The sequence below is a fragment of the Protopterus annectens genome, chromosome 8.part1 (genome assembly GCF_019279795.1).
Source record: "Protopterus annectens isolate FY-2018-M chromosome 8.part1, PAN1.0, whole genome shotgun sequence".
NCBI lineage: Eukaryota > Metazoa > Chordata > Ceratodontiformes > Protopteridae > Protopterus > Protopterus annectens.
Genome location: NC_056742.1, coordinates 239810842 through 239824460, shown reverse-complemented (window position 1 = coordinate 239824460; position 13619 = coordinate 239810842).

Sequence of the window (13619 nt, the reverse complement as noted above, 5' to 3'; positions counted from 1 at the left end):
ATACCTTGTGCAAATCACATTTCAAAATACTTGATTTGCTAGTAACCACTCATTACTTAGACATACACTTAACCTTAGAAGACTGCAATTTTGCTTCCTCCATATACAGGAAAGAGACTTTTTCTAACTCATATCTATGTTACAAGAGCAGCCATCCTCGGTACTGAGAGAAAAATCTCATGAAGGGTTGATATATTAGGGCATCAAGAATGGTTTCAGATGAAACAATGTCTCTAAATGAATTGAAAATCATGAGAAATATGTTTATTGAGAGGGGGTACCCTCCTGATCTTATGAACAAGCTAGGAAGTGAAATTATTGAGAACAGAGATACCAAATATCCACCGATATCAGGGAAAAAGATCAAATGTGGTGGGCAGGACAGCTTGTTTTCAAATGATGAGTTAAACAGGAATAAGAACAAGTTTCAAAAGGCCATGGTCATTAAATTCAATTAAATTAGTAGGCAGGAAAAAATATTATTACAAATAATTGCTCCATTTTTAAAATGGATGAAGGAGTGTATGAATCAGTTGGTGAAACCCCATTATTCACATACAAAATGGATACTTATATTAAGGGTATTTTAGAAAAAGGGATGGAAAAGGAAGCATCAGGTACTACCAAGTGTGGTCGATGCAGATTTTACACTTATATTAATGAAAATAGAGTTTTCATTTTGGACAATTATTGTGGTTCAAAAATATTGTATTACCAAGGGGAACTGTGAACCTAAAGGACTGGTTTATCTAGCAAGTTGTAACCAGTGTCAGACTTACTATGTCATGAAAATGGAGAGGAAATTAACAAATAGACTATATGAACACTTGTACTATTTGCAAAGAGACAATACAAATAATACCTTGTTTAAGCATTCTCTACCATGCAGTGATTTCACAAAGTTTGAGTTTGGCATTTTGGAGACAGTTCAGACAAATGCCAGAGGGGGACATTGGGAAAATAAGTTGGAATATAGGGAGCTGCTCTGGCAAGCAAGATTGGATCCTATAGTTAAACCTGGCTTGAATGATCATGCCTCCTTTCAACCAGTTCTTAAAAACAGAGCAGCTAAATTGTGAGAAAACTCAAAAATAGAGAGTTAAATGAACTTATTTACATATTATTAAAACATATATTTATGGTTGATTGTATAAAATTTTCTAACACCATTATAAAAACACTGTTTGCAATCAGATTTATAATTTTAACAATTTGGACATACTTAGTTTCCATTTTTTATTTCTGTTTCACTGTTGTTTTTTTGGATTGTTGTTATAAACTATGGTAACTATACCCTTAAGTCAAGTAACTAATTAATTGTTTAAATACCTAATTAATATATTGTTTGACTACATAAGTGTGGTTTGAATAAAGTTTTCAATGTTCTGATGAAGTCCCGAGTTTTGGGGATGAAAACGTTTGCCACGATATTTCTTAGCCTTTTACAATAGACAAAGAATTTTAGATACTTTTGGTGGATCTGTTATATATCTTCTACAGAGATTCCTTCTGTTTTGGTCATCCTGGACTACATGGACCTACAGAGGTTAATGGTTTGATTTTTGGTCACATAGTAACATACTTTTCCTCGGTTCAAATATCTGCGTCTACCTAATCTGTGGCTTTAGAATACTGCTGCTTTTGGGCTGATTGCAACAGCTATACTGTCTCCTGCCAATCGATGTTCACTGCTTCCACAATGTCATCATTTTTCATGCTTTAATATTAAATATAGCTTGGACTTCACTGTTACACATTACATAGAAAGGGATCTACCTCTAAATATTATATACTAGCAATTTTTGTTAAATGCCTGGATACTTTCTCCTCTTACCAATGTTGTATCAGATTGTGCTACACGCTAAAATAGATAAAGATACAGCCTGAATAAGTCAAATATATTATAAATAACTAAGTAATTGAACTGGATAGTCTGAAAGCACCACAATGCTCATGTTAATTATTAACTAGTACTATGATTTGAAGAAAAAAAAACATCTCAGATGAATTGCAATAGATTATGACATGCAACTGTTTTATTTTTATCTTCTTCCTTAGCGGTTAGTCCAGCCACTATCCACACCATAAACTTATGCAAGGGCAGAATGATGAAATAGAGCTCCTATATGATACCATCCAAAGAAGTTACTTACTAGTATGGCTCTGTCCCAGGTTGTTTAAGAGTACTGATTCATCACTGTTTTATGTGCAGATTGTATACATGCTAGATAAATTAGGTTGGTGTAACTGCATCAGAGCATTCTTTTTTCACATGACCTTCCTCACCTCCTGTTACTTCTTTATGCAGATGACATGCTCCTCTACTCCTCAAATCAAACACTCTATTACAAAAAATAACTTCTGTTAGACTTTCTCATAATTACCCAGTGGATGAGCAACAAAAAACTTTTCTTTAACTCATTCAGAACAAATAGCATGCTTTTCAGAAACAAAAGAATAAAAGTCTTGAAAGTCTCTTCCCCACTACATATCATTGACCACAAAAATACTCCCATAGAAAATGCCAGTGCATCTGGTTGGACATAATACTGAACTTCACTTCCCAACAACACAAGAAAAAAGATTAACAAACTACTATTTTCAGATAATAATATCCTTCTTTCTCTCCCAATCATCCAGAACAGCAATAGACAAAGGTATTATTCTTTCCCAGCTGGAATATGGGCTCCCATTTGTAGCACCAGCATCAAAAAGGGACTCTAAACATAAAAAGAATGAAATTCAGTATCTGTAAATTTCTTACACTCTTCCCAAAACATGAATGCCACTGTAAAACTCTTAAAAAAAATGGATTCCAGTGAAAAAAGTGAACTTCTACTAGGTTCTTAACCTTTCAAGCTTCTACGTAAGTAGCCAATCTCTCTGCTGGCAAACAAACTAATAAGACTCACCCCCTATCATACAACCTCAGAAATCTTGATAGCTCTGCTCCCTCACTACAAGTTTCTAATACCAAACTTCACTGCTAAGACTGCTGTTTATCATTTCTTGGTCCTAAGCTATTAGAATCTGTCCCCTCTCATCTTAAACAAGTCATTCCTACTCCCAATTCCAATCATAATTAAAAATTCACCTTAAAAAAACAGCCAAATATCAATGGCATCTCACTGGCAATGTTATATAATTCCTCCTCAATATCTCTCTGCTTCCCTGTGGTTGGCAATCCTCCACTTCTTAAAACTTCTAAGGTCTACCTACTGGCAGACTAGCTAGCAAGTATTTAGGATTGTATTTAGCCATATATACTTCCTTCTACTGTATGAACTGTAAAGCTCTGTCTCCAGCTATATTGTATCTACTGCAACACTCTCTCTGTTGTCATACTGTATCTCTGTTTTTGCTACTTTGCCGATACTTGCATATTAGTAAAAAATGTTTAGATTTGCATATAGCCGGATATACCTTCAGCCTCTGTGTACTCTCTAATGCTCTGTTGGTAGTAAATTGTGAGTATTGCAATTATGTCTCTGTTGTCACATTGTATCGCTGTATTTTTCCTATTTTGCCCAGGTTGAGATTCAAATCCTACAGTTTTGATCAGTGCTCTACCCCGACTAACAAGTTTAAATAAATAGATTAAAAAATATATATATATATTTATGTAAAAAAAGAAACACACTTTGGCACTTTCTTGGTTTACTAGTCAAGAGAATGTCTCTTTAAATTATTTATTGCATTAGCTGATGTATGTTTTTGAGACAAGTGGAGAATAAATATTATCCTGGACCTTTCAAAGTAAATTCAGAAATACACTGAGGTACTATATATTATTTATTGTTTAGAAACTCAAAATGGAAAAGAATAATAAAACTCATTAATTACCTAATGGATGTACATTGCGGTGGTGGTGCTGCGGTATCGTTGTCGCCTCACAGTTAGACGTTGCCTGTTCGATACTCAGTTAGAGCGTCTTCTGTGTGGTGACATGCGTGAATGGGCATTCCTTCGTTGAAGGTTGTGAGTTAGGCCTGGCAGGCCAGTACGTAAAAAATCTACTGCCAATCATTAGTGGACCGGAGTTCCACTGTAGCGACCCCTAACCGGGAAAAGCCGAAAGACACAAACAAATTACCTAATGAATGTAGGCTAGATTTGTTAGACTTATTAGACACATATTACAATATATGAAAAGCAAAGCAATGTACTTGCATGCATATTTAAAAATAAATTAGACTAATTAGACAATGAATAGTAAAATAACATAGTCTGTTAATGGTGTGATGTATACATACCTGGTTTAAAGTAGCTGAAATATTTGTGTAAGGGTGTCAGAAGAAAAGTGAATGAATAGGAGTGAATAAACTAATACCAAGTATCACTACAAGTTTGTAGCAGAGTTGTAGCTACATATTGTAAAGTATGGATTCAAGTCAGCTTCACTATTATAATTTCATAATGTTACACGTACTGTTTCTGGATCATTTTTATATTGGGTACAAGGTGAAATCTAATTAAAATACTTAAAGACAGATAATTGTGGTATTTTAGGTTTGTCTTTCTTTTATTTTAATTTTTAGCTCCTATCGTATCTGAATATAATCCTAAATAATACATTTAAAGTGATGCTTATATACATTGTTTTATATGGCTGTATTCATTTTGTTCATGTTTGAGTTTGGTGATGCAGATATGGTTGAACACTGCTTAGTAGAAACATGTTGGTCCCAATTCAGCTCATCTAGAACAAAGACCTTTTCCTCTCCATGTGGTGTCTTTAGAGTTCATTATATTAAAAAGTTGGGTTCATGGGTCTCAGAATTTTCCTCCTACATGGAGGGTATAAGTGAAAAAGTCCCCACATAAATCTTTTTGTAATCTTTTGTGTTGTCAGTCAAAAGCCATTTTTGACTACCTACGTGTCAAAATGGCACAGAGCTGGTTTTGCTTAACTGACAACAGATTGGGTTCTACTGTGAAATATCAACATCCTGACAGCCCACAAGCCAAAAAGGATGAAAAAATGCCTGCAACATAGAAGGGCAAAAAATAAATTGTTATTGAGTTTTGCTTGAGAGAAAGCCCCCTACACTCCCTATTGTGACCAAATTTACACACACACACACACACACACACACACACACACACACACACACACACACACACACACACACTCACACACACACACACACACACACACACACACACACACACACACACACACACACACACACACACACACACACACACACACACACACATATGTATACTCCATGGTTGCACCAATTGAAAGAAGTGAAAAATCATCTGAAACAAGTGAATCATAATGATTTCCAATGGAAAAGCAACATTCAGTATTATGCCTTTCATCTTTTTTTCTTCATGTTAATAACACTTGAGCAATTTCACCCCAAGCAACTCCAGGGGACCCCACAAACTATTTAATATCCAGATGTTAACTAATACCTACACTCTTTTTCCACCAAAACAGAAGCAGAGGTTTAATATCTTCAGTTCTTCATTTCTAGGAGAATGAGATGGATACGCAGGCAAAGAAACTAAGTGGCACCAAAGTGTAAAAATGGACAGCAGTTACAGGCCAGAATAGGTAAATTAAGTAGCAGGTGCATATTCTGTACTTCTGTGTTCAGAAAATATGGATTATTTTGGTATGTATACTTATAAAACAGTTGGGGATTCCAGATTTACTTCTGAAATGCCACGATACCTCAATTATGTATAGTACGTCATGGGTAGTCAACCACCACCTCTGTCACAGATTTCATTAACCTAATTTCATAAACACACTTCTGCTGCTCAAGGGCCATCAATAAAAAGACAGAAAGAATAATTGTCTAATGACATATTTCATTCAGTGGAGGTAGATATAAATACTTAACTACATTCTGCAGTGCAGATAACAGAGAAAAGTTGGCATTTGAAGACACAAAAAAGAGAGATAAGACATAATACGATAGCATTACTATTATGTTTCTTGCTTAGAAATTATAGAAAAATCTTATTCTATTTTTTCAGTTACATGACAACCAATAATACATCATAACAACAAAACTACTTATAATTAAAGGAACTATTTTTTTTGCAGTGGTAGCAAGGGATATCTTGGTCAGTGGTAGTCAGCACTGAAATGACAAGCAGGATATGCTACACTCATGCTTGATAAAAAGAAAAATGAAAACATATAATAGCCATAATTTCCAAAGTGGTAAGCACAGCAAAGGTTTCTCATATGCTCAAGTTAAGTGCCTCACAAAGCATGTATAACCCTATTGTTTCTGAAGGCCTATTGGCCCCTAAACTATCTGCATCATGTACTGTTTATTCTTCTATCACAGTTCACAGCTCTCTAGGTAACATATTTAAAACTTCCAGCACATCTTATGATTTCCATTGGAGGTATGTTTCAGTACTGTGCAGTAATCTAATAATAAGAAGAATCTGTTTGTAGATGTGACTATTTGTGCAAACAGGAACAGGATTAAACAAACACTGTTTGTTTGGGATCATAACAATGTGTTTTGTTAAATTTTAGTTCACACATTCATGTGATCTTACACCGTTGTTAACCATTTAATAATATCAACATGTCTATATGGAGTTTTATTTGACAATTATAGTTGTGGTGTTTTCAGATTAACTTCTTAAAAAGAAATGAGCATGAAGATGTGCACCAATGTGACCAAATTTTGTAAAATGTTGATTGTGTGCTAAATCAGTAGGGATTAAATTATAAATCAAGAAGCAGACATATTATAGCACTAGCACAGGAAGTGTGGTCAAATCATGTCTAGTACCTAGGAGTACAAATAACAAAATGACGTGGGTGTTCTACAGCCTCTCAAGCCCCAGCTACTCGAATTCCACAAACTCACAGCCAGGGACTTGAATGGCTGTAATCCTGTCTGCCCAGTTGCCTAATCAGCTGCTCACATTTGAACTCGAACGTAAGTTGAGTGATGCAGCTGCAGTATCATTTGATCGCATCCTTGGAGATGGACACAAGCAGAAGCTCGCTGAAGACCAGGAAAGTGGAAAAGGGAAGTGGGGACAGGGAGTTTTGATTTAGGGAGGAAAGGGAGATTTTAAGTTTAGGGTGTGATCAGGAGATTAGGGTTAGGGAGGAGAGGGGGATTTTAGGTTTAGAAAGTGACTGGAAGGGATCTGAAGGTTTCAGTTAGGGTGGGGAAGGGCATTTTTGGTTTAGAGAGAGACTGTGAGATTAGGGTTAGAGAGGAGAGGGGAGGGGAGTTAACTTTATGGACCAGTTGGGAGTTTTAGGTTTAGTGACTGGGAGATAATTTTAAGGGTTAGGGTCAAGGTTCTGGGAGGGATAGATAATTTTTTGTTACTTCACAGGGACTGAGTTAGTGAGAGTCAGGGCATTTGCAAACATGAGAGTGGCAGCAGGGAAGTGTGCTGTAAGCTGATGGTATCCAGGGAGCTGTAGATGACTCGAATGATGCAGTGTCCAGTCTTGTGTGCTGTAGCATTGCATTAATATTTTATCCTTCAGTCATACAAGGTAGTACACATTGTGAGTGCAAAAGTTACAGACTGCAAAAAGTCCACACTTTTGGTCCATGCTGGTGGTACATAGGGATAAACCCTGATTATAGCCCAGACAACCCAAATTCAATTAATGGGTCAAGTGATTTGCATTGCAGACAAGGAGGATGAGCATACCTTTCCATGGAGGAAGGATGTTTTTCTTGGCCAGCTCAGACCACTTGCTCTGCTAACACAGTCCCTGCTGGAGGGGGGAGGCAGTGCAGGGAGGTTATGGCTGTGATTACCAAAGCTGGTGATGGTAGTCCTTGTCAATGCATATCGAGGAGCAAGCATGTGCAGACAAAAGGGCAGAAACAGTTATTGCAGTGACGCAAATGCTCAAACTACCAGATGAAGGGTTAGGCCATTCACAATAAAAATTCCCCTATAGCCAGGATGCTAGCAAGGGTACAGAAAAGTGCTTCTAATTGTCCCTAATTTCTAGATTTCTCTCTCATTTTGGTGGTAAGCAGTTGAGAACTATCTCACATGAATTAAAAAACATGGAAAATAAAATCTGTTTATGTGAACAGTTCCTTTCTTTCAAGCTCGTTTATAGCCTTTGCTTTATCCTTTGGCTTGTATAAGCTTGTGACATAACCATCAACAAAAATCCTGTAGATAAACATATTTATTTAACAAACATCATCCTTTTCACAATACAAAAACAAAAATCTTTTGCAATGCATCCTAACCCATTCTATATACTTTTCATTTTATATCTGCTTACACCAATAATATTTGTGAAGTTCCTATATTTACATTCAGTAAATCCAGTGTTTTTATTTTTTAACCAAACATTAAAGGGCCAATATTAATTGAAAATTGTGCTTTTTGCTGTGCTTCAGTATCCTATCTCTGGAAAACGCATGTTAATAATATTCAGTAAATCACCTGAAAAACCATCATTATTCAGTATGTACAGAATAAATGATTTTGTCACGTGCTGTTTGCAGAAGGGTTTGTACTTGACAACTACTTATTTAATATTTACAGAACAGAAGAATCACGTGCATGTTTAGTTTTACATAGAAACATTCCCAGTGGAAGAAATATTTGGCCGATAGATATAACAAGGGTTATCTTACTGGTGGACCAAGCTTAACCTCTTGAGCTTTGACTGCTCGAGTTTCTACTCACAGGCAATTGGAGTTCCTCCATAGGAAATCACTGTCGGCGAGAAGAGATTCCCTTTCTGTGGGAATTTCCCCCTTTTTCGAGTGAGTGTGACCTTGGAGATGGTATGTATAAGTTCAGGGTGGGAGGCTTGCCCTCACATTGAGGGGTGCATGGGGGGGGCTTCCCCCCTACAAAAACAATTAAAAGTTCAGGGATTCTCGGTGCATTTTGTTTCATCTGCTAATAGTAAAAGTATATACAACTGATTATTTTACATTGTTTTCTACAACTAAGTACGAAAAATATATTTGCAATAAAATATTTCTGAATTTGTCAAATTAGACATTTTGCATTTTTGAATTCCTAGAACTACACCAGGTAGTGATATGATATAGGCATGTTTAAATGTGATGGTAGGACTATGGTTGAAAGAGTAAGGCTGAATAGGTACATTAAAGGTTTGATTTTTGGACTGCTGTCAGTTTTGAGAAGGCTGAACAACAATATTTGGAGTACACTTCATTGTGTAGCCTTTGAGCAACCTTTCTTTGAATTTAGGATACATTTCCCTCTTAACCCATTTTCTCCAAACGAGCTCTTGAGGTTTGCACTGTAACTGCCAAAGGGCGGAGCCAAAGTTTTTTGATAGAATAAAATTATGCCCTCACATTTCAAACAAATGTCCACATCTCTGAAGTCATAAAGGTCACTAAAAAGTGTAAATTTCAAACTGTTCACGACAAACTATTTTTATAGTGGCCATATTCCTTACTTTCTGGGTCTTAAATAGGATTTCATAAGTCACAGTAAACAGAGTAAATCTTAAGTTTGAAATAGTTTGTAAACAGCTTACAATATCTCAGTCAAGTTATACGTATGCTGTCATCAGCATTTTTTCATTCGGTTTAGTACTTTCATAAGTGAAGGAGTGCTATCTGTGCTACGTGGTTGTTGAGATGTTTAGAAAAACATGAAATTTAAATTGACAATATAAATAAATATCATCTGCACAACAGTTAATATCACTTTACCTGCACTAGACAGAGGTCAAACATCTATACAGTTGTATTTGCCATTGTGTAAGCTTTAAGATTAAATGTTTTAATATTTTCTATCTAGCATGACTTTGGAATTATTAATGCAAACATGAACAAATAATATTTGATGCCTAGAGGGGTCAGTAGGCACTTGGAGGAGTTATTTGGCTGTAATGAGCACTTGGAGGAGTTATTTGGCTGTAATGAGTTAAGGCTGTTTGGATGACTCCCCCATATTATCCTTAAGAAAATATAAACCTAGTTTCCTGATTTTCTGACAATAAATATAAATTGCCAAGATAGGAATATAAATCTAATAACTAAGACTTGCTCATGAACACATTTTAAGGCAATGCATTTTATTTAATGTGCAAAACTTGTCAATATTTTTTTCATTTTAGCTAAGATTTCTACCCAAAAGTTATAAACTGTATAAGAACTACCAAGCATATTCCAATATATCTAAAATTATCATGTTGAAATTGAATACTTTCAAGAGTTTAAGTACTGACAGATCCATTAACCTTTTGGACAGCTTCTTTGGTGCTGAGGTATAAAAGTCTAACTATGATCTAGGTGACCTGGGTTCATTTAGCAATTCAGGTATCTGTGGAGAAAATGTGGTGAGGATAGGCATGCTTATTTTGGTAGAAATGGCAAACTTAGTCAATCCAGTGCCACAATCCTATGGAAAAGGGATGGTGACACAAGATTGTTCATGAAGTGGTCATTCATCCATCAAGCTGTACCATTCATTTTGAGAACATGGGCATATGTATTCTCACATTCTCATAGGTAAGGCAAAGTGGTCCCCATGATGATGCAAGTTGCAGGACCTAGAATTTATTTCCACATTGTCTGAATGCCACTGAGGGGCATATACTAACCAATGGCTGCCTAGATTATGACCTCTCCAGATGGCTCTCATCCCCCATGCTGGGGATACCCACTGCAGGCATGGAATTGGGTCAAATACATTCAGGGGAGGCCTGATGGCTTGCAGGCATGGGACAAAAGGCATAAAGAAGAAAAAAAATCAATGACCTTTTTGTTTATTAATATCCAAACCAAGTTCTCAAACTAGATGATGAATTATTCCAAGTATTTTTGTAATGTGCTGTTGATTCACAATGCATTTTAAATAATTCAAATAAGACCATAGTAATGGCATTAATAAAGAATTTGAAAAGGGAACCAAATCTGTAATTCCATTTGTGTTTGCTTTGCTTGCAACATTACCAAACTCAATCAAATCAAAGAGAATTGCACTCAAGAGGCATCCTTTTCTGTACTCCTTAATAAATGTACATTGCCCAACATACATATAAGGCGCATTAAAGTTTTTCTTAAACATCCTTTATCAAGTTTCAAGAAGTAAGTTCACAACCACATATTTCAAACATTTGGTAAAAAGTGCTATGTCTAATTTCATCATAAACTTTCTTAACACCTATTGCCCATAATCATCCATGTATCTTTTCTGAATTATATAATCTAACAAATTCCTTTATCATCCATAATATTGTAACCAGTACTGCCTAGAAGCCACACCACCAGTTTTTCAGACATAACTCCTCATTCATTTGCAAGATTTTTGTTATTAACTTGTAGTCACAGTTGATTAAAGAAATGAGCCTCCAGGTATTATTTGTCCTTCTTTTATTATATGAACTTAACTGATCTCCTATATACTAGTGTACCATGATGAGAAAAGTTTACTTAAAATGTAACTGCCAGTTCTTTTCTGTCTATGCCTGGAGCATTATTATCATCAACTTCATTGAGAATGCACTGAATTTCTAATTCAGTGATGTATTTCTCAATTGCATCTGCTTTTTCAGATGTTTACAAATTTTCCAAGGGATTACTTAATAAAACAGAGGCCTGTTCAGCAGCATGAAACTTTTTACATAAAAACTGCTTCATGTAAGATCACTACTGTCTTTCCATTCTGTGCCATATTACCCTGGTTCATTTCATCATGTCTTGCTCTTCTTTCATAATGGACTGTAGGTATAATGGAGCTAACTCTTTTTTTTCTCTTTCTGAAACCATACATCTATTTTGATGTCATTTATTCATATTTTGCATATGTTCTTCATGTGTCTGCTGAGCTGTTGTCTTAGAAAAGCTTCACCAAGAATTATTTAGTTCCATCTGCTTAACCCAAGTATATTTTCTAAGTTTTCCTTTTCCACATTTCTGCTATTAGTATTTACATTCTAATTTAATCTTTAATTACATCGACCTTTCTAGCTACTTACTATAAAAACACCTCCCCCATATGGTCTCTCCAAATAGATACTCACAGACTCTTGATTGTCAGGCCCTCATATTAGCTTAAAAATTCATGGGCTTCCCTCTACCACAGTTATTTCCATCACCTTACTAATAAGACAGTTACGGTCTGAAAATTCAGCCTCTTTCAATATATTATCTCTTTTATCGTCTTAAAACAAAAAATAAAATCAGTCATGGTGCCTGTTGCTCGTCTAGTCAGGATAAAAGAGACGAACATCAGTGGGTTCAGTTCAAGCAGCTTTATTACACACAAACACATCAAGAATGAGGTTTTGTAACTTAAACTTAAATAAACTTATAAACAAACTCACTACTGCATGCATACATGTTAACACTCTGGCTCTTCTCTCAAAATGCCACTACTGCTTGCACGTGCTCAGTATTCATATGCATGTGCTACATTTGTAAAATGCTTCTTAAAGGTACATACACACACTCTGATCTACATCCTCCCTCTTTGAGAAATAGTCCATATATGAAATGACAGTATTCAATGACATGCAATTTACAGAATGATCTTTTGACATGCAGTTATGCAAAACTAATTCTCTGACATGCAATTATACAAAATCAGACACATATAAAACAATTATGTCCAGGTTGCTGTATATTTTACACTAGGTCTAGAAATACGACCTGAATATGTAGCATAAAAGTCAGAATTGGATCTAGCAATGGGGACTTTCTTCAAGGAATGTTCAGCTTTGGGGACATCTGGGACATCATCAGGAATGGGAATGGATACTGAGATATTTTCTTCGGTACGAAGATTGTCAGGGTTGCTCTGAGATCTAGAGTCTGTACCACAGGTACGATGCTGCAATATCATTTCTTTTTTCTCAAAAATTTTTTTATTAATTATATGAATAGCAAGACAATTAAAAGATTATACATAACAAGAAGGCATAAATGAACATATAACAATTCATCTAGTGATAACAACCTTCATGAGATTTTGATAAGTTATTTAGAAATAAAACATACACCATATGTACACTATATACAAGTTAGGCAACCTGAGAGAAAAAAAAATATTTAACATTAACTATTTAATATGTTTAGAACCTTTTCTAACACAACCTTTCTAATAGCTTTTTTTTTTGGACTTCCACCTAAGTATCTTTGAGCATCAATAAATTTAAAAGCCATTTTCTGGAAAGTAACCCATTTTAATTTAGAACGATCAATCCAATTTTGTATTATATAAAGTTTTAGTAATGAGCAAATAAAAATGATAACATGAATATCAACTTTTGAAAGATGAATCAATGGAATATGTAGAATAGCAAATTCCCACGTCAACGTGGATTTTTGATATCCCATTTTCTGCAGTCTGACTTTCAAAGATGTCCACAATCTGTGAGAAAAATGACAATACCATAGAATATGAAGGAGGTCTGCTTGGGGATGAGAACAGCATGAACACGAAGGGGATTTATTTGGGTTAAATTTGTTTAATTTGATTGGGGTAAAGTAGGCATCATTATTAATCATTAATTGTGTGTATGCTAATTTTTTTTAAAGGGATAAATTCCTTAGTGTGTCTAATAGCCAGGACTTTCTGAGATTCTGACAATTGGGAATTATAATTCAACCAAACATTAGATAAAAGACAGTTGTGGTCCATCATTAAAG